Genomic DNA, 25641 nt, shown 5'->3' with positions numbered 1-25641 from the left:
CAATTGTACCGAAAATCCAGAGCCGTAATAAAATCCTCAAATCCCTTACTGGCAGTACTTGGGGAAAAGACAAAGAAACGCTCATTACCACATACAAAGCAATTGGCCAGCCGATTGCATGCTACGCGTCCCCTATATGGTCGACAAGCCTAAAAATTACCCACTGGAAGAAGCTACAGGCCTGCCAAAATACTGCTCTCAGAAACGCCACGGGCTGTCTTCTTATGTTCCCAGAACACCATCTACATAATGAGGCGAGAATACTCCCAATCAGGGAGGGAAATGAGATGCTAACCAAACAGTTCCTGTTGAATACCCAGAAACCTGGGCATCCCAACAGACAGAGACTTAAGTAGTCATCTCCGTAAGCATTTTGAGGAAATACGGCACCTGAGAACTCAGCCATACGAAGCAAAAAAACACAAGCAGGTCTTTGGTGAACTCCACAAACAGGCGTCGGACCTTTATACCAGGACTTGCCCGGTGAATCCAGTACTCAAAGAACAGTACCCAAAACTTGCGGAAGAGGAACGCATACTCTCCAGGGAAACGCGAGTCACTCTAGCTCAACTTCGTTCTGCATACTGTAACAGGTTAATCTCTTACCTATCCAGAATCAACCCCGACATACAAAATGTCTGCCCCGCTTGCATAGTGTCCCCCACATGACACCAACCATCTCTTTAATTGTAATGTGGAACCAACGCCTCTAACACTCCTTTCATTATGGTCCACCCCTGTTGAAACAGCAAGTTTCCTTGGACTACCGTTAGAGGATATTGATTACAATTTGTGATCGGTCGCAGCTATTAGGTGCGGCGAAGCACTGCTACAACAACAACAACAACAATCCCATTTACCTGTATTAGCCTACCTTTTGTCGAGTGAATGTACATATATGCTGATTTTTTAATGGTTTTTACAGGTTATCATTTTAAGGGTTATATTTAAATAGGATATACAACTCAATGTAGCGTTCACTACAGTCGTATTTTAAAAAATACCATATAAGACAATAAGAGACCTTGTGAATTGCCTAATTGGGTGCTGAATGTATTTTTTATTCAAATTTTATATGAGAAACAACAACATCTCACGAATAGGAGATCTTGTGAATTGCTTTATCCACCTGGACATGTTGTTGTTGTTGTTGTAGCGATAAGGACACTCCTCGAATGCCTTGGGGAGTGTTATCGAGTTGATGGTCCTTTGCCGGATGCAGATCCGATACGTTCTGGTACCAAGCCCGACCATCTCGGGAACGATTTGTTATGACCACATGCGACCTTCTAGGTCATACCGCCCTCCCACCCGCTAGATCCATGAGTTCTGGGTCGCCAGAGCCTCGGCTGTTAATGAAACAGGAGTCGCCACGTATAGGTTAGGTTGATAATTGGGTTTGGAGAAGCTATGTATTGCACTGGCAACCTGAAAGGGCTGCACTACACAAACCCCTTGAATCCGGTATTTTAGTCGCCTCTTACGACAGGCATACCTACCGCGGGTATACTCTAACCCCTTAACCCGCTGCACGTCATCTTTGCGCTGATGACCCGTTGGGGGACCACCTGGTGTAAGGTAACCCTACGGTAAGTGTTGCGTGACCATAAGGTAAAGCAATGCGTATGGAACACAACAAGAATTCACAATAGGGGTTGCCTGTCAAAGCAACATACACAGTGAGGGTTACCTCACATAATGTCAAATTGAATGACGCCAGATTTTTACGCGCATTCAACTCGGGCAGTCATCTAAATTTTCGCTAAGTAATATCGTGTACGCAAAAATATAAGAAATATAGCGGCTCACCTATAAATTTGTGTGACACAAATAAAACCAACATTATTGTAAAAGTTCGAGTGTTTTATTTTAATTGCGGTGATCAAATATTTCAACAGTCGTGAAATACAGTGCGTGCATGCAAACGAGTGCATACCTGCATATCAATCTGCACGATTCTATACTGTCTGAGACACATGGAGACCATTTTGGCCACGCCGGAATCGGTCTCGCCACATGGCGACCGTGACAGGACCTGCAGAAAAATGGTGGCTCCGGGGACCTGGAATAATTCCCTGCAGCACAAAATTAAAAGACATTTACAAATTTGCTAAAAACTGAGTGCGTGGTGGTTGTGATGCGGTGGTGGTTGTAATAAAAAAAAAAAAAAGTACATACATACAAAAAAATTTTTACATAAAATGATATAAATTACACAAAGCTGATTGCAACAAATTCAAAAATTACATGAAGTAATCTATAATTTAAAACTACAAAATCTAACTACAAAAATTACAAAATTTCAAAAAAAAAACATTAAAAATTTCAAAAAAAATTACAAAATTTCAAAAACTACAAACGAAAAAATATGTAAATTTCAAAAACTACAAAAAAAATTTAAAAATTTCAAAAACTACAAAAAAATTTAAAAATTTCAAAAACTACAAAAAAAATTTAAAAATTTCAAAAACTCCAAAAAAATTTAAAAATTTCAAAAATTACAAAAAAATTTAAAATATCAAAAACTACAAAAAAATCATAAAATTTCAAATACTACAAAAAAATTTTTTTATAAAATTTCATAAACTACAAGAAAAAGGTACATCCTAAATGGCAAAATATACTTTTTAGAACTTCGTATATACATACATTTAAAAATTAATTTGAACTTGAACCAAAGTTACGTGTGGAATTGTGGTGGTACATACATACATATATGTAAAAAGTTTTTGGAAGCTGCTGTACCATACCATAACGTTGACACACAAGCACAACCACCCGCTACGTTTTAATACGCAGTACCGTTAGTAGCGGTAAAATCATGCTATACATAACAAAAGTAAGAAGAAAAAACCAGTCGGCGACGGCATCACTTGGACGGCAACATCTACATCGGCAAGAAGCGGAAAAATACCAACAACACATACACCAGCAAGCAGAAAAGACAAAAAGCGGTACAGTAGAGTAGATTAGAACATACGTACATATCTAATATTTAATTTCTGTGTATAAGTAGACACTTTGCTTCTGTATGTAATCTTTTTCAATACCTGTATACTATGCATGTAGCAAATCAACTTGACACTTTTGCCTTTTTACATATGTACTTTTCTCTAAACATTTGTATACTATGCATGTAGCAACAAAAATTGACACTTTGTTTCTAAACATTTGTATACTGCGCATGTAGCAACACATTTTTCTTCTCACAATTTAACCAAATATTTAATATAAACATTTAAATATCGAAAACTTTTTGAATGTACATTAAAAATAATTTTAAATATACGGCCACCACATGCAAATTATCACGCATATATTACTATATTCTTTCTTTTTCAAACATTAACATGGAACTTGAATTTTTTATTTTAAATGCGAACACTGCTTCGTAATAAATACAATCGGAAAAATATTTTTTCAAATTTACACATTTTTTTAAAACCCTTTTGAAACGCAAATTATACATCAATTCTATATGTATAATACCAAAAATATCAAACCTTTTCGCCAAAAGTTTGCGATAATTATTCGAAGCTAATCAATTTTGAAATCTCTCATTGACTTCAAATATCAATATAGACAGGTTACAGTCACATAATGGTAATGGTGAAAATTTATTTTATCGGTGGAAGCTTAATTTCCCTTCTTCCAATTATTTCTTCGGAAATTGAACATAGTGAATATCATAAACATTTACACATTTTTTTGCAACAAATACAGTGCCATTCAAATAGTTAACAATTCCTTCGAAGCATCGCACGAATACAGTGTATTCCAAATATTTCAACATATCTTACATTTGCGACTCTTTTCAAACTGTGTATTATATACAGTGTCTTTCAAATATTCCAACAGTTTCTTTTCTCTTGGCATTATTAAACGAATACAGTGCGGTTAAAATATTTCAACATTCACTTGCATTTACAAAATAAGTCTTAAATACAGTGCCTTTGAATATGCGAATCTTTACCATTTACCAAATAACTCATCGATTTTGAATATTTCGAATATTCTCTGATTTCACAAAAAATTTTTTTTTTCTTTTTAAATTGCATACCACAATTACACAGTGAATGAATAGTTTTAAATTCATTTTTGTATAAACAGTGCCTACAGCGTTAATCTTAACATTTTTCCGAATTTTTTTTCATGAAACATTTTTTTTTCTGCCACGGAGGTAAACATTTTCAATAAATGTAATAAAGTTTTCAGATGTCAGTTGTCAAATGTCAGATTTTGATTCCAATTTCAAAAATTTACGCTCTAATTTCACTAAAGTTACTAAACGAGTTTTAAATAACCGATCTATCTCAGCGAAAAAATCAATAGAATACGAAGATGCTTTAATTAAAAGCTATAACCAAATAATAATACAAGTAAATTCATATTTTGAAAATCGAGATAAGCCTAGTTCAATAATCGAAAGTTTGTCAAAGTGCAGAGAACAACTCACTAAATGTTTTTCTAGAATTAACTGCAATATAAAAATACCCAAAGATCTTTCTGAATTAATACAAGAAAGCGAATCAAGTTCTGATTTTGACACTGAGGAAGAATTATCTGACGCATCGACAACTTCAGCATACAAAGCTAGTATTATTAAAAAAAGTCACGTATCTTTTCTTGAGGATTTCCCTGGATTTTCCAATTCACTCCACAATAATAATTTAGACACAATTAGCGAAGAACAACCAACAATGGCGACTTCAGAGCAAAAGAAAACTTTTATTACTATGTGTGCATCCATAATTAGAGAAAACTACAGCGGCGATCCGCTTTCACTTGCATCCTTTATAGATAAAATAGTTTTGATAGAAGATTTGATGGAAGAAAATTTGACAAATACTTTCATTTCGTTTATAAAATCCAAGTTAGAAGGGAAAGCGCGTGAGGCAATTCCAAATGAAGTAACAACAATTCAACAAATAAAAGATGCATTAAAAGGTAGAATAAAACCTGACAACTCAAAAGTTGTTGCAGGAAAAATTGCATCGTTAAAAGTTTTTAATAATAATCCAGGCATGCTTAACCAACGAACCGATATCATTTCGTTACGATAATTAACGTTAATAAACGAAACAAAGTCATTTCGTTTCGTTTATTAACGTTAAAAACGTCAAATTAGCGAAATGATTTCGTTTCGTTTTCTGCCATATCAAAACGAAATCAAATCGTTTATGTTGATTATTAATTTAAAACTATGCTGGCAAAGCTGATTGATGGCGGAGTCATTAAAGGTGAAAGCATTCGCCAAGCTGATTGCAACTTTTCTCATGAATTTTGACAGTACGAACATTTCTCAGAGTATTTTTGACATTACCACCAACGAATTACACAAACAAATTACATGGAGTTTGTGTGTGTATGTGCCCTCGTTGTTACCACCTTACGGCTTCACCATGGCTATAGCATTGCCAGCACAATTCAAACATAAAGTATCACGTTTTTGTTAACGTTTTTAACGTAAACGAAAGCTTTTCGTTTCGGTTAAAAACGAGATACAATTTATCTTGATAATTTCTTTATCGATAATATTTCGAAGTGTTTCAACGGAAACGGTGGAAATTTTTTGATAAACGATTAGCTTAACGTTAAGGTGCATCCCTGTAATAATCATACCGAATTCGCCAAACGTGTTGAGGAACTCTCCGATGCTTTAGAACGATCATTAGTTATAGAAGGAATGACTCAGGAAAAAGCGCACGAAATGGCAGTCGAACAAACCGTCAACGTTTGTCGGCTTAACACCCGCTCAGACCTAGTAAAATCAATTTTAGCGTCAACTACGTTTACTGATTCTAAGGATGTAGTTGCGAAAATGATCGTAGAACAAAATAACCAAACAAGTGAAAGGCAGGTACTAGCGTTTAGATCACGTTATAACAGGCAAAATAATAGTTTTCGAGGTAACTTCAGGTCAAATCAATATAATAGGAATAACTTTTCGAGGTACAACAACAATTTTAACAGAAACAACAATAGCAATTATAGGCATAATAACAACAATAATTATGGCTCGCGAAATAATGGTAATTTTCGAAATAACAATAGCAGGCCCGTAAACAGAAACAACAGCAATAACAACAGTAACAACAACAATCGACGTTCAAATACTACAAATAACGCTAGTGTACGCACTTTAAACGCCAACGGCCCTCAGGAGCGAACACTGGGGGACCAGAATCTGAATTAAATAACGTTTTTCAAAATAAATCAATTTATTGTTTAAACCTGAACTACTCAGATTTTATCGAACTGAATTGTAATGACTCTTTTAAAACATGCACTTTCTTAGTAGATACACAGGCTGATATATCAATTATAAAACTTTCAAGTTTAAAACAAAATGTTGCTATAAATAACAACAATAGTATAAATATAACGGGTGTTACGACAGATACAGTTTCAACATTGGGTACCATTAAAACAGAACTTTTTTATTCAAATTTTTCAATTACACATACTTTAAATGTAGTAGATGACAAATTCAACATACCGTCAGATGGTATTTTAGGCAAAGACTTTTTGAAAAAATACAATTGCGTCATAGACTATGCAAACGAGAGCATAACAATTGGCATTGGCAAAAATATTCATAAAATTTCAATTTTACATAATACAACCGATAATACATTGATAATTCCTCCTAGATGCGAAGTTTATCGCTTATTTAAGCTGAAAAAATCTAAACATCCAGTTTTTATAGACGCACAGGAAATTTGTAGTGGTGTGTTCACCGCAAAGTGTATTGTTGACACCAACAATCCGATAATAAAGGTATTAAACGTCACTGACGAGGTAAAATACGTAAGAAATTGTAACATACTTACGGATGAAATCACCAACTACAACGTGTATAAAATCAATGATCTTTCAAAAGATTCGAAAAGGTCAGAGGAATTAAAATCAATTTTAGAAAAACAAATGCCAAACTATGCCAAACCAAAACTTCTCGATTTATGTCTAAAATATGATGATATTTTTGCACTAAAGACCGATCGTATGACACTTAACAACTTTTATGAACAGAAATTACGATTGACAGATACAAATCCTGTTTACATAAAAAACTACCGTTTACCATATTGTCAGAGAGAGGAAATTAATAAACAAGTTGATAATTTATTGCAAAACGATCTTATAGAACACAGCTATTCCAACTATAATAGTCCATTGATACTTGTGCCAAAGAAAAACCCAAATGGACAGAAATCCTACAGGATGTGTGTTGACTTTAGAGCCGTAAACAAAAAATTGATAGCAGACAAATTCCCACTTGCACGAATAGACGATATTCTTGATAATCTAGGCAGAGCCAAATATTTTTCTACATTGGATCTGTATTCAGGTTTTCACCAAATCCCATTAAATAAAGATTCTAGAGACATCACTTCATTCAGCACTGATCGTGGTGCTTTTCGATGGAAAGTTTTACCATTCGGTTTAAACGTAGCTCCGAACTCATTCTCAAGAATGATGTCAATTGCCTTTTCAGGAATTTCTCCAAACCAAGCCTTTTTATATGTCGATGATCTTATAGTCATTGGGTGTAGCGAAGCTCACCATCTTAAAAATTTAGAACAAGTCTTTCAAACATGCAAAAAATTTAATTTGCGTCTCAATCCCGAAAAATGCAACTTCATGCGTTCAGAAGTCACTTTCCTAGGACACAAATGTTCGTCAAAAGGTCTACTTCCAGACGATTCCAAAATAATTGCAATAAAGAAATATCCGAAACCTTCCGATAAAGATGCAGTAAGACGATTCGTGGCATTCGCCAATTATTACAGAAGGTTTATACCAAATTTTGCTTCCATAGCAGCACCTTTAAATAAACTTAGCAGGAAAAGAGTAGAATTTAAATGGGATCAATCATGTGATATAGCATTTGAAAAACTCCGAAAATCTTTAATTTCTCCTCAAATTCTCCAATACCCAGACTTCAAAAAGGAATTTATAATTACTGTCGACGCTTCAAAAATTGGTTGTGGTGCCATTTTAAGTCAAAATAAAGATGGCATTGACTTACCAATTTGTTTCGCGTCCAAATCATTTAATAATTCAGAACAAAAGAAATCAATAATTGAGTTAGAGCTTTTAGCTATATTTTTTGCAATAAAACAGTTCAGACCATACGTATATGGCACACACTTTACAGTCAAGTCCGATCATCGTCCATTAGTTTACTTGTTCAATATGAAAGATCCCTCTTCAAAACTTTCACGTATCAGACTTGAACTGGCAGAGTACAACTTCACTATTGAATACATAAAAGGTAAAACGAACGTAGGAGCAGATGCACTCTCTCGCATCACAATAGAAGAAATAAAAAATTCAGGAACATCAATTTTAGCAGTACAGACAAGATCACAGACAAAACAAAAACAATTAATGCAACAAGAAATACTCAAAGAAGAAAAAGTAAAAGAAAACATAAAATTACAAGTTTATGATAATTTTTCAAACAAATTTTCAAAGAAAATACCCAGAGTAAAATCCCAAATAAATTATGATAAAAGTGGTAAAATTACGAATTTTGAATTAAATGCGCATCTAAAACACAAAAAGATTGAGTTAATTAAGGTTGCGTGTGCTAACAAAATAATACATTTAGATGTATTACTTTTGAAGCTACAAAAAGAAGCTGGCAAGCGCAATATTAATATAATTGAATTGCAAAAAAATGATAATCTTTTTAAATATTTTTCGATATCAGATCTGAAAACCACTGGGAATAAAATTTTAAAACATTTAGAAATCGTCCTAACCGAACCCGTAGAAACTGTGACAGACGAAGACAAAAAACAACAATTAATAACAATTTACCATACCGACCCAATTTTAGGAGGACATTTCGGTAGCAAAAAAGTTTATGCAAAACTCAGAACCAAATATTATTGGAAAGGCATGACGCGCGATATAGCGAAATTTGTTAAAAACTGCGAAAAATGTCTTTTGAATAAGGTTAAGCCAAAAACAAAAGAAAATTTAGTCCTAACCGAAACACCATGTAAGCCATTCGACATTGTTGTCATTGACACTATAGGACCTCTACCTCAATCCGATAATGGTAACAAGTTCGCTGTCACCATTATATGCGATCTCAGCAAATACTTAGTAACGATTGCGATACCTGACAAAAGTGCAAAAACGGTCGCATCAGCTATTTTTGAAAATTTCATACTAATATATGGCATTATGAAAACGATTAAAACCGATTTAGGTACCGAATACAAAAATGAAATTTTTTCAGAGTTAACAAAATTATTAAAAATAGAACATAAATTTTCCACAGCGTACCATCATGAAACTCTTGGCACAGTAGAGCGAAATCACAGAGTTTTCAATGAATATTTAAGATCTTTTCTAAATCCCAATTTTTCCGACTGGGATGTTTACTTGAAATATTTCACTTTTCTTCACAACACAACAACAAACACAGTATTCGATAATAAATTCTCACCATATGAATTAGTCTTTGGCAAAGCAGCTAATTTACCAAAAGAACTGCAAACCGATAAAATAGACCCGATTTATAACATAGAAAACTATTCGAAAGAAGTTAAATTTCGTTTTCAAAAAACTCACGAATTAGCGAATAAAACAGTTACAGAACACAAATTAAAAAATCAAACCGGATATAACAAAAGTTCACAACCAATATCTGTCAAGGTATTTGACAAGGTATTGCTTGAAAAAGAACCCCGCGACAAGCATAGTAGTATCTATATTGGTCCGTATACCGTAATAGGTATTGACGGCGTAAACGTCACGTTAATTGATGACGAAACGAAAAAGAAAAAAATAGTACATAAAAATAGAATTAGAAAAATTAATTAAATTAAATTTTTAAATTCAAGATTATTTAAAGTTAATCTCTATCGTTAAATTAGAAATAAAATGTTTTTCTTCCAAACCTGAAAAAAAAGACAATGAAATCAAATAAATTTAAGCAATCATTAAAAATTAAGAACTGAATGTATACAGTAGAATTAAAACACAAAAAAAAATTTTGTTTTCTAATTATAAAAACTAAATTTAAGTTCTACTTTAGAACTAGACTTTACAACTTAATTCTTAATTTATACCTAAACATAGATGTAGATTTAAACTTAGTTTAACAGTCTTAAACTTTTAAAGTTAATTACATCGCTTTTGGGACAGAAGAATTTGGCCAATTCTTCTTTTCCAAAGGGGAATGATGTAAGGTAACCCTACGGTAAATGTTGCATGACCATAAGGTCAAGCAATGCGTATGGAACACAACAAGAATTCACAATAGGGGTTGCCTGTCAAAGCAACATACACAGTGAGGGTTACCTCACATAATGTCAAATTGAATGACGCCAGATTTTTACGCGCATTCACTCCGGGCAGTCATCTAAATTTTCGCTAAGTAATATCGTGTACGCAAAAATATAAGAAATATAGCGGCTCACCTATAAATTTGTGTGACACAAATAAAACCAACATTATTGTAAAAGTTCGAGTGTTTTATTTTAATTGCGGTGATCAAATATTTCAACAGTCGTGAAATACAGTGCGTGCATGCAAACGAGTGCATACCTGCATATCAATCTGCACGATTCTATACTGTCTGAGACACATGGAGACCATTTTGGCCACGCCGGAATCGGTCTCGCCACACTGGACATAAAAGCCGCTTGCTCTAATTTTTACTTTGTTTTTCTAAAAGGTCTTTAAATAATACGTTTTATACAAAAAATTCTTCATATCACTTATGAAGGATACATATCTTTGCAATGAAGCCATTTTTAGAATTCCAGGCAAGTGCGGAAAGCTTCTGACTGCCATCCACCAGGGAAATGCTAGAGCTATTCTTTTGCATGCGGTTCAAGTACGTCACTACTGCCAATCGCTTGCGGCCAAGTATCCTCTGGGTAGCCACTGAACATGCGTTTAGTGGTGAGCTAACGTAATAAGGCGACAACCTGGCTAGGTCACTCCGATATAATCGGTTTAAGGGCTGCCGCAGCGTCTGACCACCATACGGTGCGGCTGCAAACGGCCGTCTGTCTTGGAACAAGCGGCTCGCTATATAAACCCGCAAGTAATACTTTCATCCCCGCTGAGCTTGTTGTGCTTAGAACCAGCCACACGAAAACAAACAACACTCCCCAAAGCCTTCGGAGAGTAACCTTATCGCTACAACAACAACAACAACGGATCGACACAAGACCAGCCAAACTCTCGTCTTTAGGCATTCGCGGTTAAGTCCATCTTTTACCTGTGGGTCCTTGTTTGGTGGAGAGCCACACAAAGAGATACTTATGTAAAAAGACTCGGGGGCAGATTTATCAATCATAAGTATAACGGAAGCCTTAAAAATTACCCCGACAGCATCATCACATTCCATTCTCCACATCACGCTTGCAGACGTAATGGCCAAGAATTTAGCGTTAACAACTGCAACAGACTCAAGGCATCGTGGCAGCTTGAGTGCAGGCAGTTATAGCGTCATTTGATATAGAGCCAACATTCTCCCGTGCCCGAGATTTGAAGGAGATCTTGAAGCCACTATAGAGATGGAAGGTTAGCGCAAAGGTCCGGAAATGGAAGAACATACGATAGACGTGTATACCGATGACTGTAATTCAACGGAAGGGGACGGCTGGCAGATCGCTGTAGTGTATTTCAGGCTGAAATTGTGGCCGTGAGGAAAGAAGCAGGATTTATATATACTGATAACCAAGCAGCCATTAAAGAAATAATCTCACACATCACATCATCAAGAAGAGTCCTCTAGGGCAAGCAAACATTAGAGAGAATCCGCTCAGGTCGGAGCGTATATATATACTAGGTTTCCGGACATAAGGGGATAGAAGGTAGAGAAAAGGCCGGTGAGTTGGCAAATGAGGATGCAGCACTCTATGGATAAACAGAGACTTCACAATCCTCTTGTGAGTAATGAAAACAAGACAGGACGTGCGTATGACCAATCAAGCAGAGAACGCGAGAATACCGAAATAAGAAATACATACCAGTTTTTATTATTGCGCTCGTTTTGGTGAAACAAAATGTTGGAAACAGTTTACATTGTGCAAAGAAGAGAAGCCGGCCAGCGGCTTTGAAAGGTACCTAACCACAAACCAAACATTCAATTAAGCAATGTAATAAGTAATCAACACAATCAGTTTATATACATGTGAAAATGTATAAAGGCAAACCCGAGTACAATACAACCGGTTGCGACAAGATTTTAAAGAATGTTGAGACTTCCACTTACTATACATCAATGCTTATTGTGTGATGAGCGGAAGGACGGAATTGAGGGACGAATGGAAGCTGTTGAGATTTCCAGTGCGCTTGGAATGAACTCGCTGAATGCGAAGCCAGCTTACCAGGGGTAAGGATAGTATCCTGAACACTATTCAATTGAATGGGACACTGGAGACGATTAAATGGCCGTTGGTGGCATTAGAGGCGCACGTATAATATTCGAATGGTGATAGTGGTTTTAGAGGGAAAACTTTTTTATGTTCGATAGTTGTGCATACCGACCAGCTGTTGAAGGCTGGTGGTTTGGTGCCGGCAAGGGAACGTGCCACAAACATGCAGTTAAAAGCCACAACGATTGGAAACAAACAGCACAGTTGATACCTACAACAACAACAAGAGTATTATACCCTTCATGAATATAAGTAAACTGAAAAATCGTATAATGATTGATATATCACCTCAATCGAGCGCTTCTGAATCCACGTTGCACCAATCTAGCATGACCAACGGAGAATAGCAGTGATTAAAATAAGATTTGTTCGATTTGCTGTCTTCTTTTCTTATTAAATCACTCTTAAAAAATTTTTAATTTTAAAAAATGTTAGTTTTGTTGCGAATACTGTAATGCTATTGTATGTTTTCGTGCTTGCTAAGCAATTTCCGCTGCAAATATGTTGGCTCTCTTGTTGTAAATTATAAAAGTTTTTTGCTAATCGAATGCAGCGCAGTAACAATTGACAAACTTGCACACTCTTTTTTTTGCCGAACGCAACTACTTATCTTGAAGTAGATACATAATAGCCGTGTTTTTTTTCACACGCGTATACGTTTACGTTTGCGCGTAAAAAAAAAACGCTTATCCTCGCTTAGATAATGCTTAGGAGACCCATCTAGCGGCAGTGGTTAAATAACTACAGCTACAGCACAGGGTGTACCGAAAAGCGGAGACACAACCCTCTGATGGCCATAGGGTATAACATACAACTGAATCAGTTGCGAAGACTTGTGGACACACATAGAATACAAAGAATGAGTGTAGAGGGTGAAACGAAGACACATATTTCAGTTACATCTGAGTATAATGCGTATTGAAATTTAGTAGGACAAATTTTATGCGCAGCAATTCCAGAGGTGTATTTAAAGTTTGTCGCTTAGCAGTCCATATAAAGTTTAAGCATAAACGGATATACGCGTGTTAAAAAACACGGCTAATATATACCTACTTGATTTTGACTAAAAATATATCCCATTGAATTTATATATGTATGTTAGAGCGGGTCAAATTTTGTTTCCATCAGGAGTATATCAAATACGTAATCTACAAATGATTCTGTGTACTGTAAGTCCGATTTCGAGTACCCGACTTTTGCAAAAGAGATATGATTGATCTGAATGACGATAATTTACTATCTGAACCGGCATTCACAAGAAATATTCCATACGATCACTTGGTACAATTCTTAGATTATGATGAGCCAACACTAGATAATCCTAATATTCCAATGCATATACAAGGAACAGAAAGGTGTGCAGTTGTTAACAGAGATAACGAAAATCGACACTGAAGATGGCTCAACGCCGAAACCGGTTTTTCTCGAAACCAAATTTGACAAGGGATCACGGAAAATCGTTCCAATATACATCTTTTATCCACCCTGTCGGAAAATCAACAAAACAAAACAAGTTGTTAACATCTGTTTCCAGACGAGTTATAGAAAAACAAGTAAGGAAGGCTAAGTTCGGGTGTAACCGAACATTACATACTCAGCTGAGAGCTTTGGAGACAAAATAAGGGAAAATCACCATGTAGGAAAATGAACCTAGGGTAACCCTGGAATGTGTTTGTATGACATTGGTATCAAATGGAAGGTACTAAAGAGTATTTTAAAAGGGAGTGGGTCATAGTTCTATAGGTGGACGCCATTTCGGGATATCGCCATAACGGTGGAACAGGGGTGACTCTAGAATGTGCTTTTACGATATGGGAATCAAATGAAAGGCGTTAATGAGTATTTTAAAAGGTAGTGGGCCTTATTTCTATAGGTCGGCGCCTTTTCGACATATCGCCATAAAGGTGGACCAGGGGTGACTCTAGAATGTGTTTGTACGATATGGGTATCAAATTAAAGGTATTAATGAGGGTTTTAAAAGGGAGTGATCCTTAGTTGTACATGTGAAGGCGTTTTCGAGATATCGACCAAAATGTGGACCAGGGTGACCCAGAACATCATCTGTCGGGTACCGCTAATTTATTTATATATGTAGTATTACATATGAACAGCATTCCTGCCAAGATTCCAAGGGCTTTTGTTTTCGCCCTGCAGAACTTTTTCATTTTATTCTACTTAATATGGGAGGTGGCACACCCATTTTACAAAGTTTTTTCTAAAGTTACATTTTGCGTCAATAAACTAATCGAATTACAATGTTTCATCCCTTTTTTCATATTTGGTATAGAATTATGGAATTTTTTTCATTTTTCGTAATTTTCGATATCGAAACAGTGGGCGTGGTCATAGTCCGATTTCGGCCATTTTTTGTGCCAAGATAAAGTGAGTTCAGATAAGTACGTGAACTAAGTTTAGTAAAGATATATCGATTTTTGCTCAAGTTATCGTGTTAAGGGCCGAGCAGAAGGACATAACGTCGACTGTGTATAAAAACTGGGCGTGGCTTCAACCGATTTCGCACATTTTCACAGGAAACAATTATCGTCATAGAATCTATGCTCCTACCAAATTTCACAAGGGTTGGTTAATTTTTGTTCGACTTATGGCATTAAACGTATTCTAGACAAATTAAATGAAAAAGGGCGGAGCCACGCCCATTTTGAAATTTTCTTTTATTTTTGTATTTTGTTGCACCATATAATTACTGGAGTTGAATGTTGACATACTTTACTTATATACTGTAAAGATAATCAATTTTTTGTTAAAATTTAACTTTAAAATAATTTTTTTTTTAAGTGGGCGTGTTCTTCATCCGATTTAGCTAATTTTTATTTAACACATATGTATATAGTAATAGTAGTAACGTTCCTGCCAAATTTCATCATGTTATCTTCAACGACTGCCAAATTACGGTTTGCAAAACTTTCAAATTACCTTCTTTCAAAAGTGGGCGGTGCCACGCCCATTGTCCAAAACTTGACTAATTTTCTATTTTACGCCATAATCGCACCTTTAGGATTTTTCGAAATTTTCGATACAGAAAAAGTGGGCGTGGTTATGGTCCGATTTCGTTCATTTTAAATAGCGATCTGAGATGAGTGCCCAGGAACCTACATACCAAATTTCATCAAGATACCTCAAAATTTACTCTGTGAGCTCTGCTCAGCTGAGTATAAAACGAGGTGTTATGGCCACGCCCGTCGAGAGGGGGGGGGGGATTGGAGGGATTCCCCCCGGGCCCGGGTTTTTTAAGGGGGCCCGCGATTTATAGGTACTAAGACATTTTTTTTTAATTCAAGAGAGTCTTTAGTGATTCCATGTGTAAATTTTAAGCCGAATTTTCAAAGCAACGAATATTGATAATGATTTTTTGCCTGGGCCTGAGGAGACAATAAAAACATTAAACAAAAATGTGTTTCTCAGGGGGCCTGCGATCTAGAGGTACTAAGACATTTTTTTTTTAATTCAGGAGAGTCTTTAGTTGTTCCATGTTCAAATTTTAAGCCGAATTTCAAAAGCAACGAATATTGATAATGATTTTTTGCCTGGAGCTGAGGAGACAATAAAAACATCAAGCAAAAATGTGTTTCTCAGGGGGCCCGCGATTTAGAGGTACTAAGACATTTTTAGTTGTTCCATGTGCAAATTTTAAGCCGAATTTCAAAAGCAACGAATATTTATAATGATTTTTTGCCTGGGCCTGAGGAAACAATAAAAACATCAAACAAAAATGTATGTTTACATGAATCCGAGATCGCAAAGTTTTCGTGGTGACACTGATGAAGGTTCATCGTCAAAAAGTCTTCCAACAATACCACCAACTCTGTATCAAAGTCCAGATTGTTTAAACGACTTCGATATCGGTACCGTGAATAATGAGTTTTTGCAATCTGAAGAAGTCAACGAAATAATTCGCCGAGGTCATCAAAAGTGTCCTGTTATTTTTCCACGTGATTGTCATGACGAGGCATTTGGAGAGAAAGTGGAGCGGTACTGGTTAGTGTGGAGCGCCAATAGCAATGCTTTTTATTGCCTACCATGTCGTCTGTTAAGCACCAATACTTTATTAAATCGACCTAAAATTTGTTCTGCGGATATTCGAAATTCCAGGTATGGAAGAAGCTATACGATAAACTGCCTTCATACGAATATACTCAAGATCACATTAAATGTTATATTCAATGGCGATCTTTACAAAATCTAATTCAAAAGGAGGTTGCAATTGATACACTTATCAATGAACAGGTAATCACTGAAACTCAAAAGTGGAAGAAAATTTTATATATAATTTTGCACACTATTTTATTTTTGGGTGAAAGAGGCCCAGCTTTCAGAGGCGAAAGTATATATCTTGGTGGACGAAACGATGAACATTTTTTGGGCATCTAAGATCTCATAAGCCAATATGATCCGATACTTAGAGATCATTTGGAGAAAGTTAGAGTTTCACAACAGCAGCACAAACGTTTACAAGTTCACTATCTTTCCCCAAACATTCAGAACGAGTTTATAGAAATTTGTGCAAAAAACTATATTAGATCAACGCAAGGAAGCCAACTATTTTGCTTTATCGTTGATGCTACGCCCGATCCTGGTAACGTTGAACAGACTACGTTCATTTTGCGCTACCTCCATTTCAATTCAAAGGCAACAAATTTTACAATTCAAGAACGGTTTTTGGATTTCGTGGACCAAAAAACTGATCAGGAAATGGCTGATTTAACTTGCCATACTCTAGGTAAACATGAAATCCCATTAAAATACTGTTGTGCACAAGGGTACGATAACGGCGCTAATATGAAAGGAGATTACAACGGAGCACAACGTCACTTTCTCGACAAAAACTAGAATGCTGATTACTCGCCTTGTGCAACCCACAGTCTGAATTTATGTGGTGTTGATGCCGCAGAATGTTGTACGGCTGCAATTACTTTCTTCGGAGTTGTACAAAAATGTTTTACTATTTTCAGCAGCAGTCCACAATGATGGGACATCCTCAAAAAATGTACCGAGCCAGTCTTTCAGACCCTAGGTGGTTGGCTAGAATTGAGGCAATCAGACCATTCGCAAACCATGTTCCACGATTAACATAAGCCCTAAACGCATTACTTAAGCTAAATTTGACTGCACAAGCATACGGTGATGTTACCGGCATTCTCAGGTACATCAACAAGTTCGAATGTATCTTGCTGTCCTCAATTTTGTTCAAAATACTTACCATCATTAATAAAAGAAACGTCGTACTCCAAGCTAGAGACGCCACCATAAATGTTGAGGTCCGACATCTGGTTCCCCCATAAATTCAGAAAACAAAAATTCGGAAACACATTTATTCAGAAAACATCAGTCAGAAAGCCAAAATTTCAGAAATCAATATTCAGAAGTCAAAATTTAGAAAGTAATCAGACAGCAAAAAAACATTAAATTTTGCGGAAAATTTTATGTTTTTTGCTGTCTGGTTACTTTCTGAATTTTGACTTCTGAATTTTTTTTTCAGCCTGGAACACAGCAACGTCGAAAGAAGGCGTCATATCCAATCGAATTATGGAAATTGAGTGAAGTCCGTACAAATAATTATATCTAAAGGTGGTACAACGTCATTCGAAGTGCGTTTGGGACACACCTAACATGCAATACCAGAACCAAAACTGCATCAATTTTCAACTGGAGGCGAGCCATATCGGAAACGCAAGATAAAATATAAATACTTCGTTTTTTTAATATTGCAAATTCATTTGAAAAAGATAAACGCGAAAATATTTAATTAATTACACGCTTGCAATTGCACACAATATAAAATTTTAGATTTTACTACTTTTTTTATACATAATTCCTTCCAAATAAATAAACGTTTCTGAATTTTGAGAAAAATTTTATGTTTTTTCTGTCGTCTGATTACTTTCTGAATTTTGGCTTCCCAATTTTGCCTTCTGAAATTTGAATTCTGAATTTTCACTTCTAAAATTTGACTTCTGCAATTTGGCTTCTGAAATTTGACTTCTGAGATTTGACTTCTGAGTTTTGACCTATGAATTTTGTCTTTCTGAAAAAAGGGTTCTGACTAATGTTTTCTGAAAAAATGTGTTTCTGAATTTTTGTTTTCTGAATTTATGGCGGACACCCCGACATCTAGATGCCTTATTAGCTGATTTGAAGTTGATCAGCAACCAATGGGAAACAATTTTAAACGAATGAAAAACAGTTGCTATTCAATTGAACATCTCGCCAAAGTTTCCGGACATTCGAATGAGAAAACCCAAAAGACGTTTTGAAGATAATGGAAATTAAATGATTACGGATGATCCACAGTCTGATTTTAAAAAAATACATTCTTGGTGATCGTTGATTCGGTAATCACTGGCATTACTGAACATTTGTAGCTATGAGAAATTTTAACGAGACGGTTTCCTTTTTGTGACAATTTGAAGACATGGATGAAACTACGGTTTGGACGAGTGCAGCAAAATTTGTCGAAAAATACAAGACGGACGTTTCTCAAAGCTTAGAATGCGAAAAAAATCACTTGAAACACATTTGCGAAGCAAATTTTGATAAATGTATTTCACCATTGGAATTGCTAAATGTCATCTACATATGTATGTTCAAAATCTGCATACAATTTTCCCCAACATTTGTGTTGCTTTACGTATCTTTTGCACTATACTTGTCACTGTGGCTAATGCATAACGTTCCTTCATAGATCGTGTTCATCTCAAGAGCGAGTTTCAGGACTTGCCACGCTTTGCGTTGTCCCGTTTCGGCAAGATAATTAAATTTTATTATTATTAAAAAGTTTGCAGCGAAAAAAGAAAGAAAAGCCGCTCTTTGATATCTGAACCGTCTATATTGAATAATTAAAATTTATATTCATCATTATATTTATCAGAAATATACTAAAATGTTACCAAATAACTAGAAACGATTATTTAAAACAATACGTGGCTGTTAAAAGAGAACTCTATTTCTACGTTACAATAAAACAGTATAAATAGTAAATATTCTGTGTTAATTTTATCTTCAGCTCTTAGTCCAAAAATCATTTAGCTGATGTTGCAATGATTCATGACTGAGACGTCATTAATTCAAATTAATCAAATGTATTAATGGATTTTTTATAGGGGGCCCGTCAATTATTTAGTCCCGGGCCCGGATTTTCTCTCTATGGCCCTGGTTATGGCTGTTACAGCAGAAAGTCCTGAGAAACAACCACGAATGGACAGCAAAAAAGATTTAAAAAAAAATAATAATATAACATTACGTTTATTTTGAAAAATAAGTTAAAATGATCAATTCTAAGTAAAAAAAATTATTTTTTAAATAAATTACGTTCTCTAATATCAATAACAAACAACCATTGTAGCAAAGCTCGATAATTAAATACAAATTACATTAAAATTATAAAATTTTTTTTTTCTTATTTCTTGAAAATATAGGTTTTTTTTTTGAAACTTTTTTTCTACTAAAACGAATTCGAAAAAAGAAAAACTGTCTGAACGAAAGTTGCTGGACTTATTCTGAACTTATTTTAGCTGTAAAGAAAAAAAATGTCCATAAGAAATTTGTTAAAAATGATAATATAGTAGTTAAAAGCTCATTTTAGGCTAATTTCTCATCATTTAATCATGATATCCCTACTAAAATTCAAAAACACTATAGATATTAATACAGATTCTGAAATGTACGTAAAATACCTTTAAAGTAAGCTCAATATGATATTTTTCCTATAATTCTATCAGAAGCTATGAAGATTTGTTGGTCAAACCCTACATTCATATGGCAAAATATTTATTTTGCAAAAGTCGGGGACTCAAAATCGGACTTACAGCTATGGTGGCTTCAACAATTTTTCTTAGAATCATATGTAGATTACGTTTCTGCTATACTTCTGATGAAAAAAATCCATCCATACAATTTGACCCGCTCTAATATATGTACATATTAAGCTCAATATTTTTTAAAAACAACAGCCGTGTTTTTTTACACGTATATACGTCTACGTTTGCGGGTAAAAAACGCTTATCCTCACTTAGATAATGTTTAGGAGACCCATCTAGCGGCAGTGGTTAAATCCCTAGCTACAGAACATGTTGTACCGAAAAGCGGAGACACAAAACTCCAATAACCTATAGCTGAATCGGTTGCGGTGAATAGGGGACGCACACATGTATAGAGGTCATACATAGATGTAGTATAGAGATGAAACATAGACACATATTTCAGTTGCATTTGAAATGAAACAACAACAGCTAATTTCTGCTTAAGAGCGTTCTACAAAAAATGCTTAAATAGGATCCCTCGAGATGGCAGCCTTGATATCGCGATCTTCATCTCAGCCGTCTATTTTATATTCGTGAAAGGTATAACAAAAAGCAATAACAATGCAGCAATAACGACCGCATGCCTATATCAAGGATAGGAATGTGGCTCTGCAACTACAACAATTCCAAGACGTTGACTTTGCTGTTGTTGCTAGTTTTGCTGTTGACGGTTGATCAGGTTCATATGTTTGTATATTTTATACAATTCCAATTCAGCGACAGGGCTCAGATACATTAACCAACAATACAAAAATACATACATATGTATCTTTTGTGTATTGCTTTGTTGTTGTGCCTTTGCGCATTTGTCTTTACATATTCGATTTGAATCTGTGTTTTTTTTTTCTTTTTATTTGTTTGTCTTTGCAATGGACTTGTTTAGAGTGTTAGTTGGTTTTGGCTTTGCCTACTATGGCACTCGCCACTCCGGCAGTCAGTCAGGTTGTGAACGTCATATGGTCGCTATGTTTTGATGTTAGTCGCGCCGCTTATTTTCAAATAAATAAAACGACGGTTACTAAAGATGCATTTGACGGGATTCGTTTTCATTGTTTTTTCCCCCTTATTTTTATTCTTGTTCGACGTTACAAACAAAAATTGCCAAAAATGTTATATCAGCAAAAATAAAATTGAATTCTGTGCTACTATTAAATAATACCGAAAATATGCGAGATGTGCTAATTTAAGAAGAAATTTGGGAATATATTTGCTTACATTTGTAGGCGCTGGCATATTACTGTATATCTATGTATGTACGTGCATGTGTTATATTTTGATGCTAGTGCAATATGCGCTGTTGTCGTTAACCTAAATGTATTTTCTTGTACTTACTGCGACAAAATAGTACCAGAAATAAACAAGAAGTAAATTGTGTAGAATTGGCAGCCGATTTCTGCACTGCAACACGATATGGCCAATGAACAGGAACCACTTATACACACTCTCATACAAATATGCGATTTAAAATGCAAGTTTTCTCTAAATAAGTAATTTTTTCGCGTAAAAATAACGACTTTTAGCTGAATGCAGAATTTTTCAGATGCCGCTACAATTATCGCGTAATCTGAGATGTGCAATCTCTATTTTCTATCGATTATGATTGACGAATATGCATTGGTTGCGTGTGTGTGTTCGCATGTGCTCTCAACTCAAATTTAAACCAACCGGGAAATTTATTTGTTGGGATGGTAATATTCGCACATAAATGCATTTAAAACAAATATTTGAAAGCAAAAGTGTTAAAAGTGAAATATTTGCTCACATCGATATTTATACATTAGGCCGGGTCGATTTGTGGGGAGGCAAAAAAATCGCCCATTGCTCTGTGAAAATCATATTCTAGGGATCAAAATAAGAAACTTTGCCGAAGGAACCATACCTCTAAAACGAATTCTGATGTCCCCCCCCCCCCCCCCTTTGGATCGTAGGGGCAAATTTTGAAAAATCCTACTTTGAAATGCCTATGTTTTTCCTTTTTGGAGTTTATTTTTCTCTTTAGAAATTTATTTAGTCAGAAAATATGTAAATGAAAAAATGTATTTAACTTAGTAATTGAAAAGAAATTAAAAAAAATTATTAGAAATTATCGTTTTTAAAACCCCCTTTTAAAACCAAGGCATCACTGTGATGCATTTGCATGTGGTAAACATAGTTGTGTGGTTTTTTTATTCAACCGTTTTAAAAAATGAAGGTATCACTGTGACACAATTGCAGATCGTAAAATTGCTTGTGTTGTTTTTTTTAAGCCACCACAAGACACAACGGGTAGAATTGAAATTGCCCCTATCCAAAGGGGGGGATATCAGAATTCGTTTTAGTGGTATGGTTCCTTCGGCAAAGTTTCTTATTTTGATCCCTAGAATACGATTTTCACAGAGCAATGAGCGATTTTTAAATCGACCCGCCCTAGTATACATGTATACACACATTCACGCAGTCACAGATATGTACATCCATAAATGCATTCGTACAAACAAATCTATTCAAGTACTGCATATAAGCAGCAAATTTTGCAAATAAGAAAATTTGTGATAGCTTAAACTACCTGTTCGGTGGAAAATAATAGCAACCTCTTCGTCAGGTAAGAATATGTACATTGGCTCTTAGTTGACGCCAGTTTTAATGAAGCATGAAAACAGTTAGTCTCTTCAGCAATTTAGTAAAATAAATCTAATTTTGTTTTGCACGTGTATAAAGCTTGAACTGACTGGGTAGTAAAGACCTCACGTACACATGGCTTAGGTTAGGGCAGCTGTCGATCTACGCACTCTACGCACATAGACACATATGTACATGTATCTATAGCGATAGGTGTAGGGTCGCGCGCCGAAGCCTAGTATCATAGGTATAGAGTTGGAGGACTTGTTTTCGTAGACACATGAATATATCTTCTGACTTACAGGCGCCGACTTACCAAAATATTCACAAGCTTTCTAACTTTGACTCCGATCTGTTCAGAGCCCACTCCGGCCAAGTGATCAGCCGTTAAAGGACTGAAAACAAAAATAAATACTTAGCGCGATTTACCTCCGTTGAGATTAGATCGCGCTTCTCTTTTATGTCGATTTAGAACGGCATCTGCAAGCAGATGAATTTTCGCTGAGAAGATTTATATTAGACAAACCACCCCCGCTTGGAAACATTTTTACTAATTGAAAAAACAAATTTTCCAAATATTTTGACGTTTTGCTTTTCCCGGACCGCAAACCCAGCACCTTCGGTGTGGCATGCGAGCACGCTACTACCACAGCACGTCGGCCAGGAGACGTTCCTGCAAAAAAAAAAAGAAATGGGAGACAGTCACGCAAAGCGAGAGTTTCGCACTATAGATTTAATGACGAACTTGTTGTTGTTGTTGTTGTTGTTGTTGTTGTTGTTGTAGCGGTAAAGTTTCTCCCCGAAGGCTTTGGGGAGTGTTAACGACGGTCCATGAGGAGCTTGGGGTCGCCAGAGTCTCATCTGTTAGTGAAACAGGATATGCCGCGGATAGGTGAGGTTTACAATTGGGTTCGGATAAGCTATATATTGCGATGGCAACCTGAAAAGGTTGCCCTACACAGCCCCTTAAATCTGGTATTTTAGTAGCCTCTTACGACAGGCATACCTACCGCGGGTAAATTTTGACCCCCTTACCCGCTGGGGGACATTAATGACGAACTGGCACTAATCGGTAAAGAGCGGGACAGTTGGTGGCCACACACATTTTTTTTAAATGGCATTTATTAAACTACTTTGGGAGTAGTACCATTATCCTTCACTTCGTAACTAATAGCGTGTTTAAATCAAACTGAATAGTTATTACTCAGCTTGCGCTGCTTTTATACTCTCCGTTTCCTCGTTCACCCATTTCTCTTAAGGTCTAGTAATTTCGCGAACAATTGTAGCTCATGCTTGGTTAGTTACCAGCCATATACATGTATATCTGTAGTCCACGCCTCTATGTATGAGTAACTACTTCGGCTGATGACTACATATTTGTGTGTATGAGATATCTCTTCGTCGCCTTCTACATAAGAGTGGCTGCTTTATTTTTGTTGTGCATTTATTTAGTAGCAACTTAGTTGCTAATATTCGTCACAATATTCTCAAAATGTCGCTGAAATATTTGGGCACAATATTATAGGGTGTTTCAATATTACAACTAATGTTGTTGCAATACTGCGGAAATATTTCGCATTACTTTTGGATATTTCAACAATCTTACTAGAAATATTTCTGAAGTATTTTAAAGTTCTGTTATTAAAAAATTATTTAAAGTACGTTATTAAAAATATACAGTAATACAGAGACAAATACCATGCGCTTCCCAAGGCAGCCGGTTCTATGTAACGGAGCGGTTCGGGATTTTCCCCGACCCAAGGGCTGTGATTTCAGTGTAACCCCATTTAATTTCTTGCACTGCTACAACAACAACAAAATGTGAGGTAATATTTCACGATTATTTTTATCATTATCATTCATAATCTATTTGTAAATTTCATGAATCCGCGTATGAATCAATGTAAACTTCATGAGAATTTTTAGCCAGCGGAATTTAAGGTTCACACAAACCATGTAAAATAAATGCATTTATTATTAGGTTTATGTGATTTACATATACATAGGTCACCTATGGTTCATATATTGACTGTATAGACTGTTTGTTAGGAGCATACATATTACTGCATATGCCAGTAACAATTATTCATTTTCTGTTTCAAAAGTGTTTTCCATATCAATATTTGTCAAATTAATCTGTAATATTTGGTGTTCTGTGTGTTAACATTGTGACGAATATTAGCATCACTAAGCTGATACTAAATAAATAATCACGCAACATTAAAAAAACATGAAGCAGTCACTCGTATACACATGAACATCAATCATCATTTACACACATATATAAAAGGCAACGAAGAGATATTTCACGCACACACTTGTGGTCATCAGCCGAATTAGGTGCTCACACATACACACGCATATGACTATGAGAAACGCATAAACTAATATGTATGTATATAGTAATCTAAATAAAGAACAGTTTGCAATACTGAATATTGGAGTGATTTATTCAACAGTTTAGCGATACGAACGTTAGCAGAAAGTGCATAAATATCAGAAATCCCTAGAATTCGTTACAATATAATGCGTCTATGTTTTAGTAATATTAAATTATAATATTGAACAAAATTTGAAATAAAACATTTCAGTAAAAATATTCCTTCAAAATGTCAGTAACATGTTAGAAACAAAATTTCAAACCAAATATTCCTGCAATAAATGTAAGAACTTCTGAAATATTTCATGCCAGGGCAGTTACTGGAAAAGATATTAGCGGTATTTTGTTGAGCGGTAGCTTTATTCTTGAATGCCTTCTATTTGATTTTGAAAATATACAAACTTATTACTTTGCAAAACAATCAAAAGGAAGC

General features: G+C 35.4%; 2 protein-coding genes across 8 annotated transcripts in view; one reads left to right on the top strand and one right to left on the bottom strand.

Moving 5' to 3' along the window:
- The window catches only part of LOC137249331 (solute carrier family 7 member 14), a 239002-nt gene extending 217136 nt beyond the window's left edge, over nucleotides 1-21866 (bottom strand). For both annotated transcript variants that reach the window (XM_067780699.1, XM_067780697.1), the window contains exon 1: nucleotides 21563-21866. The gene's annotated coding sequence lies outside the window, so the exon portion shown is untranslated. The remainder of the gene's footprint in view (nucleotides 1-21562) is intronic.
- LOC137249334 (uncharacterized) overlaps nucleotides 21186-25641 on the top strand; it is a 62554-nt gene continuing 58098 nt past the window's right edge. For 3 of the 6 annotated variants that reach the window (XM_067780703.1, XM_067780705.1, XM_067780704.1), the window contains exons 1-2: nucleotides 21186-21918; nucleotides 22668-22811. The gene's annotated coding sequence lies outside the window, so the exon portion shown is untranslated. The remainder of the gene's footprint in view (nucleotides 21919-22667; nucleotides 22812-25641) is intronic. The other 3 variants (XM_067780706.1, XM_067780711.1, XM_067780708.1) reach the window with 3 other exon arrangements.

This window comes from Eurosta solidaginis, chromosome 4, assembly GCF_040869045.1.
Source record: "Eurosta solidaginis isolate ZX-2024a chromosome 4, ASM4086904v1, whole genome shotgun sequence".
In the NCBI taxonomy this organism is placed as follows: Eukaryota; Metazoa; Arthropoda; class Insecta; order Diptera; family Tephritidae; genus Eurosta; species Eurosta solidaginis.
The sequence above is the reverse complement of the archived record's forward strand: the minus strand, read 5'-3'. Positions and strand labels throughout refer to the sequence as shown.